We start from the raw sequence: 8,248 nt of genomic DNA, 5'->3' as shown, positions 1-8,248 counted from the left end.
CTAACCATATTAAATGTTTGAATGGGAAGTGTTGTATGCATTGAATTTCAACTCACTCACCGACCGTAAGTATCACATCCCATTTAGCACTCGATACCAACCAGCCAGCCAGCCAACCGAGGGGGCTCCCATATCGATAAATCAGCACTTGGAGTTATAAACCCTCGTTCGCCCCTTTTTCGAGCCGAACTCACCTTATCAGGGCTGGCAGAGATCAATAGTGCTGTCGAAATATCTCTATATTTAAATAAACATCTATTTGGTTGATTCTGGTTGATGAGTTTCGCTTGCAGGTAAGGTTGATTGTATGTTCCATACCCATTATTGAATTTTTTTGAAAGTAATTTAGAAATTATTTGAATTGTTGAGATCTACACAAACCTATTTCAAATTCCATGCAATAGTGGCACTTTATCTTGTAAATGAAATAGTTTTAGGAAAAATTCAATATACGTGATCTTGAGCTCAATACAAACCTTAAGTACATAATTCCAAACATGTTATCATGATTATAATAATAACTCATTTTATTCACGCTTTAACCTAGTACGCTAGACGTGCTTTAACCAACTAAGCTACGAAGGAGGCCTTCGCATCTTAGAGGCTACTTTTTTGTATTATATCTTTATTAACGAGACTTTCGGCCCAAGACTGGCTCGGCTCGTTAGAGGCTACTGAATGAGCCACAGATTCCCAAATTGGACGTATAGTCAAATCACTCACAATACGGTCTTGTCTGAGCTTGACGACCGATTGTCAAATAGCACACACAACCTCGCTTGATCAGTAAAATTGCTGATGAAGAATGTGTCTAGCCACCAGACATTCTAAGCACTAAGGCTTCTCTAATGTGAACGTGTACTATACACATGTGGAAGTGTTGGCATGACAAATATTTTTATCTCAAGTTTTACCAGTTTGGTTAATATCATATTTGTTCAAATACATTGATATAACTCGGCAATCCCAGAAGTCTTCATAAGGTGACATTCGTAAAAAACCCAACATAATTCACCGAGTGGTGATACTGCTTTTCTCGCATTTAGCCTTATGGCACATAGTTCGATTCCATTTTCTTAATAACCTTTAAACGCAATGGTCGATCGTTATAAAATTCAATAGTGATAAACGAGGCTTTGTCCCCTGTCGAATGCAACTTGTTGCAAGAAAACCGGTTAAGAATTACTATATGAAAAAGTGACTAATGTTTTTCGGTTTTCGCGTGCACACACACATACACGCGTACAGACAGACATTTATTCAGTTCGACGAGCTGTGTCGATTGGTATAAAACATCATGAGTCTCCGAGACTTTTATAAAAAGTTCGATTTTGGAGTGAAATGATAGCCTTTCGGTACAACTTTGTTGTACGAGGAAGGCAAAAACAAAAATAAAATGAGCAGATTAAAGACATTATTTTTAAAGGGAAAAGTTTTTCCTAGTAAGCATAATTGCACTAAATCAGTGAACTTATTTAAGAGCTACATAAACATTTTATAGTGCAAAGATGTTTAGAATGAGCTGCGCTGCAATTTAGTAGAACATTTTATGTCAATATTCCTCAAAGTAAGACGTAAAATCACGTTTTGCCTTTCACGTACAACAAAGTTGTGCCGAAAGGCTATCATTTCACTCCGAATACGAACTTTTTATTTAAATCTCGTAGACCCATAGTGTCATATACCAATCAACTCAGCTCGACGAGCTGAACACATGTCTGTCTTTTTTTTACAAGGGTTAAAGGCCATCAAAAATCTGCGCGACAGACACCTCGAGCATCCACACTATGCTCGAAGGCGAACAGGGATTGTCTCCTGCCGACCTGCTAAAAATATTTATATAACCGGGATATTTATATAACCCGGATAAACCGGGTCCCTTATCCTCCTTGCCTCGATCCCCCCGGGACCACGGAATGCTGCGACTACTTCGGGGGGGGCTGTGCTCATGCACTTCTTCTAAAATTCCGGCCCCTAGCTTAGGCTAGTTCGCCGACTGGCTTGTTGAGATCCACTGCTACGTTGACTCGATCCCACGGCGGTCGTGCCGCAAACTTTCTCACTCGAAGCCTCCTGACTTCCCCCGGCGTCGAGGGTGGTCCACCAGTTCTGGCGAAGGAAACTTTCGTACTGATGTTGCCCCGACTACCGGCAGCTATCGCAGGGGACGCTTTCGCGCATTGCGCCGACTTCGTCTTCGGGTGGTCCGACAGTTCCGGTGGTGGTCCGACAGTTCCGGTGGTGGATGACGTCCGCACTGGCGGTGCCCTACATACCCGAAGCACTTCCTTCTTCTTTCTTCAGCAGGTTGGCTGTTCGAGTGCCAAGGTCGGTCCAACGATTCCGGTTGGCAGAAGACTTCCGGTTCGCCAGCGCCTCGACGACCCGAGGCCAAACACTGCTCACTGGACTCACACTGGATTTCCCCCCGAGACTACGCTTATTCGCTGATCACTTCTCCATCTACGCTGCAGATCTGACAGTATTTGCGTCACGACTCTGCTGACCACATTCCACGTGCCTTCTTCGTGGGCCATTCGCTCTGCGATGTTGTCCGCCCTTAGGGCGGGCATTCCTCTTAGTACTTCCGCAAACCCAGGGCAATCGAATACCACGTGTTCTGGAGTCCCTTCGACATTCTCACACTCTGGACATAACGGTGAATTAGTATGTCCAAACCGATGTAAGTACTTCCGGAAGCATCCGTGACCCGACAGAAACTGCGTCAGGTGAAAGTTCACTTCACCATGCTTTCTGTTCATCCACACCGACAGGTTTGGGATGAGCCGGTGGGTCCACCTCCCTTTCTCCGTACTGTCCCACTCTTGTTGCCATCTCGCCATCGATCGGATTCTCACCTCCTTCCTTACGTTTCTGGTGTCTCTTTGCCGATAACACTCGATGTCTTCCTCCAGGGTGATGCAGATGGGTAGCGTCCAAGCAATAACGCATACAGCCTCTGACGATATCGTTCTATATGCGCTCGCGACTCGAATGGCCATCAGCCGGAACACACTTTTCAGCTTTTCCCGGTTCCGCTTGGTTTGCAGTGCATTGCCCCAAGCAGGAACCCCATATCGCAGTATCGATGACGAGACACTAGCTAGCAGACGCCTCGTGCTGCTTCTTGGACCGCCTACGTTTGGCATGATCCTCGCTATTGCGTTCATTGCCTTCGCCGACTTTTCACAGGCGTAGTCAACGTGGCTGTTGAAATTTAGCCGATCGTCGATCATCACTCCCAAGTGCTTCAGTGATCGCTTCGAAGTAATCGCATGGCCTCCGACGACGATCTCCATCCGCTGGATCGCTTTGCAGTTGCTGACTAATAGCACCTCCGTTTTGTGGTGAGCTATCTGCAGCTTAACACCGCTCATCCAGCGCTCGATCATGGCTATCGTCTCCATCACCAACACCTCCATTTCTTTAAGAGTCTCGCTCATCACCGCTACCCGAGCAGCACAAGTCAGGCACAATCGGTTGCAGCAACTTGTTTGTGACTAAATCTGGTCACATACGAGTTGCAGTAACCTAAGTGGAGCATGTGTGCTGCTAGGGTAGTGAAACGTCGTCCGCAAAACCCACGATTTTCACTTTCCTGGGTAGCTGCAAAGTCAACACTCCGTCGTACATGCCGTTCCAAAGAGTTGGACCAAGTATGGAGCCCTGGGGAACACCCGCTGTAACGCGCATCAATTTATGTCCTTCGTTAGTATCGTACGTCAGAACTCTACCCTGAAAATAACTTTTCCGGATATTGCACAGATAGTTGGGGACCCGCATTCTGTGCAGCGCCGTCGCGATGGCTTCAAAGCTGGCGCTGTTGAACGCGTTCTTCACGTCTATCGTGACCACTGCGCAGTACCGATCTCCTCGTCTCTTCTGCTTGGACGCCTTCTCAGCGTTCGAATTGCATCCACCGTCGATACTGCTCTACGGAATCCAAACTGCATATTCGACAACCCGCGTTCTCCCTCTGTACATTTCGTCAGCCTATTGAGGATGATTCTCTCAAGGAGCTTCCCGAGCGTGTCTAATAGGCATATAGGCCTGTACGCGGCCGGATTGCCAGGTGACTTTCCTGGCTTAGGCAGCAACACCAGCTTCTGGATCTTCCACATTTCTGGAAAATTGCCTTCGTCCAGGCACTTTTGCAGCGCCTTCCTGAACATGGCCGGATATGCCAGGATCGCAGCTTTTAACGCAACGTTCGGTATTCCATCCGGACCCGGGGCTTTCTTCGCTTTCAGGCGTTTAGTCGCTTCCGCAAGCTCACTATTGGACACTTGTCGATCTAAGGGGTTTGCTTCTCCTTCTTCGTCGTACGGTGTTGGCGGCCTCATGGTCGGATCATGTTTCGGGAAGAGACCCTCCACAATTGTCTTCAACTTGTCCGGGCACATTTCAGCTGGCGTCGATGGGCCTTTGATCTTCGCCTTCACGACCCGATACGCGTCCCCCCAGGGGTTGGCGTCTGCTTCTCGGCACAGCTCCTTGTAGCAGTCTGACTTGCTGAGCTGGATAGCCCGTTTCAATGCGGTCCTAGCTTCCCGGAACACCGCTTTGCGTTCCTCTCTCTCTGGTTCCGTCCTTGCTCTCTGTGCCCGTCTCCGAGCTTTGAGGCAAGCAGCACGTAGCGTACTGAGCCTGTCGTTCCACCAGTAAGCTGGACGCCGATTGCTTCTCGGTTCTAGTTTTCGTGGCATCGTAGCGTCGCAAGCCCTTACCATCATTCTTGTTAGCTCGGCCGCATCAATGATCTCGGTACTGCTGTCCGGTCGAAGTGCTTCAACGAATAGGCCTTTGTTAAAGGCTTTCGTTTTCCACCTCCGATCACTGGATATCCTTCTTCGTGTTGCACCAGGATTTCGTTGGCCAATACGGTAGCGAATCGCCTGGTGGTCGCTGTGAGTGTACTCCTCGCTAACTCTCCAGTCCATACTTGCCACCAACGAAGGACTGCAGAACGTGATGTCGATGATAGACTCTGTCCCATCTCTCCGAAACGTGCTCACCGAGCCTTCATTACACAATCGTACATCTAGCTTCGATAGAGCTTCCTGCAGGATATATCCTCTTGTGTTGGTCACTCGACTGCCCCATTCCACGGCCCAGGCATTGAAGTCACCTCCTATGACTACCGGCCTTCGTCCGATCCAATATCTTGCTGAACTGATCCACGGTCCACCTTGGAGGTGCATAGCAGCTGCATATGAAGACGCCGTTAATTTTGGCAATCGCGAAGCCTTCGCATGCACTCTCCACCACTTCTTGAATAGGGAATTTGCCCATGACTTGTATCGCAGCCAAACCCGTTCTATCTGTCACCCAGTTACCGTTATCAGGGGGAACTCGATATGGCTCTGCAATTATCGCCCCAGCCAACCACACATCGCATAAGAATGCACGATCAAAATCGTTTACCGATCCAAGTTTCATCAGAATCGCATTGTTGTGCAAAGCTCATCAGTTTATTTATAAATTTTCCCGCACAGTAGGCTATTTTACGAGTTTATTCCAGCTTCATTTGTTGACATCGCATATTCCTGCAATCAAACTCACATGAAATCGGATTATCTGTCAAACAGAGTTTGTTATCACAAACTACATCGCAATGCATAACGAACAAACTCGTATAAAATTCGTACACATCGCATACACTTCCGTGCAACGTCGGATAAGAAATACACATATATTGCCTCCATTTTTGTACGTAAAAAGTGTTTTCGCGACTGATAAGCGATGAAATTTGTGCGCATAGGCATGGCATAACAGAAAAACAATTCTATTATGCATGCATTCTGGTTGTCTGGGGCGACATCGCACATCGTTTCTGCTGTAGACTGCCATAACAGTTGCTGTGCGGTTTCACAATGATTCAGATTAATCTGAATTATCTGCATTACTGCTGGCCTGCGATCGCCCTCTTGTAGGCTGGGCATTTGTAGCCACCCGTCTGATGGTCATTTCCGTCCTCTGAAGTGCCAAGCATACACTTCGGTCTTTGCGTGCAGTCTCTCGCAAGATGACCTGTTTCCCCACATTTCCAGCACATGTTAGATCTGTCTGGACCTTTACAAGCTCCTGCTAGGTGTCCAAAGCCCAAACACTTGAAGCATCTCTCCATAGATTAGCTCACTTCTGGGGCTGCTTTCAATGGGCATTTCGACCATCCGACCGTCAGTTTGCCTACTTCCAGTACCTTATGAGCAGCGGTTACTGGCAGACGAATCATCCGTACGCCTTCCTAATCCGGATCGACATTTGTACCTCGCCTATATTGCACTGCGCCTGTAGCCCTGTAGCTACCCGCAGCTCTTCTTCCGACGTGATCTCGTCTCTGGTCTCTGCACAAAATTACCATCTCTGGAGTTAAGGCTTTGACCTCCGCCTCTGAGCCCAATGATTTCGCAATGCGCTCCTGCATAACCGAGCTGTGAACCGAAGGGTCCTTCTTCAACTCGAAGAGCATCTCTCCAGTTTGTGTGCGCCTGGTCCTTATCACGTTGTTACGTTTAAATATGTTTTGTGGTACGTAGCGATATTTGGGTTAGATTATTATGTTAAGCACAACTTGAAAAAGTGAAAAGCTAAATTAGTCACACGACTCGCAAGCCACTGCTTGAGCACCCCTGTGCAAGTTTGCCAATTCCTCCCGTTTACCGGCGAAGACCATCAGTGCGGTGGTATTCCATCAGCAGTAAATAGGCTGTGCAACAAAATACATCCACGCCACGGTACAACGCGACGATTGGAAACTGCAGAGGTTGCGATCGGACACACACACGCATGGCGTCGAAACGATGCACAAGAAACCACCATGGGATCAACGTCTAACGGACAGAAGAGAAGAAATAACTCACGCAATTCTCACTTATCGGCAATCGCGCTACCAACCACTGATCTCTCATCAGCACACACACACATATGCGCGACAGAGAAGCGAACGACATCACCATCCCACGCGCAGTGCCAGCCAGACCGCAGAGCGGACTGCACACAAACCCAGTGCGACAAAACTAAGTCCGCGTTAGAAGTGCACAGTTTGGTGAAATTAGAGGCAACGGATTTGGCCTGATTTCAATTAAGAAACATTCGTGAACCTCGTCGTGTTACAGCACTGACAATACGTTTGCACGGCTGCTCTGGCGGCATAATTAAATCTGGAGATAAGGAAGATCCCAGCACGGTGAGTCTATTAATAAGATGGCGGCCGATTGTCAGCTCTAACCATGCATTGTTCGCAGTAAAACGCTCGCCCGAGACCGTCGTACAGGGAACGTCGTGGAAAGCGAAACACCCTCTCGAAGCGGGCTATCGCAGCAAATCAGCAAGGTGAGGTGAAATTGAGATTTGTGGGTACAGTAATCGCAATTTGTGCATCATTCCACAGCATCTCTGCTTTTCGGTAACGGTGGAGAAGTGAATCGCCCAGAAAGATCGTTCAACCGGACAATAGAAGACCCCGCTAAGGGTGAGTGAAAAATACGAACTCCAGTTAACATCTCCGACTAAAGGGCACATGTACATTGCAGGGTCTTTTTGTTTTATACATTCTCGCTTCTCATTACCGTACCGTGAACGGGTGTTGCTTTGAGGCGCAAGCCTGCCGTGGTGCGTGGATTGGTGAGTCAAAAACAACAACCGATTATCAGCGTGTGTTCGTGGTGTCAGAACGATTGTGAGCGGTGATCCGCGTTGGGACGGACGGACGGCATAGCATCGCAGTGAAAGCCGATGGACACCAAGAAGTGAGACATCGGAAGTGTGGTGTTTGCCTCGATGCGGCTATCGAGTGATCGTCGGTGGGTGGTCACTGCGTCCAGAGTCTGCCTGGTGGCGGAACCAAACAACATGAACGGCTCAGTGGCAAGCGGTGTGTCGTTGGCTCCGCGGAGCGGTACCGTGAGTACCTACTATTAGTTTAAGAAAACGATTGTATGGGCCTCGAGCCATAGAGTAGAGGATAGGTCTTGAGGTCAGGAGTGAGAATAGGCCACGATGAAAATGAATATAAGCTACGTTTAAACTGAAATATTCGCTTTGTGTTTTGTTGGTGCTCATAGCCCACAGTGTTTGTGATCGTTCCATCTATTGGTAGTTTCCACCTTGCTCTACCTAGTCAAGAAATCTACAACAACGTTTTCGCCCAAGTCCCTCAACTCAGGATCTTCTCTAACTTTTTTGAGAAGCGCTGCGTACGTTGTAGCGTCGTTAGCCTTTACTAGCACAGCTTCCCCATTCGGCG

General features: G+C 48.0%; 1 long non-coding RNA gene across 1 annotated transcript; it reads left to right on the top strand.

Moving 5' to 3' along the window:
* Window positions 1-6,818: 6,818 nt before the first annotated feature.
* On the top strand, window positions 6,819-7,977 carry LOC134215191 (uncharacterized). The gene is made up of 3 exons (XR_009980065.1): window positions 6,819-7,189; window positions 7,248-7,474; window positions 7,536-7,977. It is a non-coding gene; the product is annotated as an uncharacterized LOC134215191 (long non-coding RNA).
* Window positions 7,978-8,248: the final 271 nt, after the last annotated feature.

Source organism: Armigeres subalbatus, chromosome 2, assembly GCF_024139115.2.
Source record: "Armigeres subalbatus isolate Guangzhou_Male chromosome 2, GZ_Asu_2, whole genome shotgun sequence".
Classification (NCBI taxonomy): Eukaryota; Metazoa; Arthropoda; class Insecta; order Diptera; family Culicidae; genus Armigeres; species Armigeres subalbatus.
This window is presented reverse-complemented; position numbering and strand designations above follow the sequence as displayed.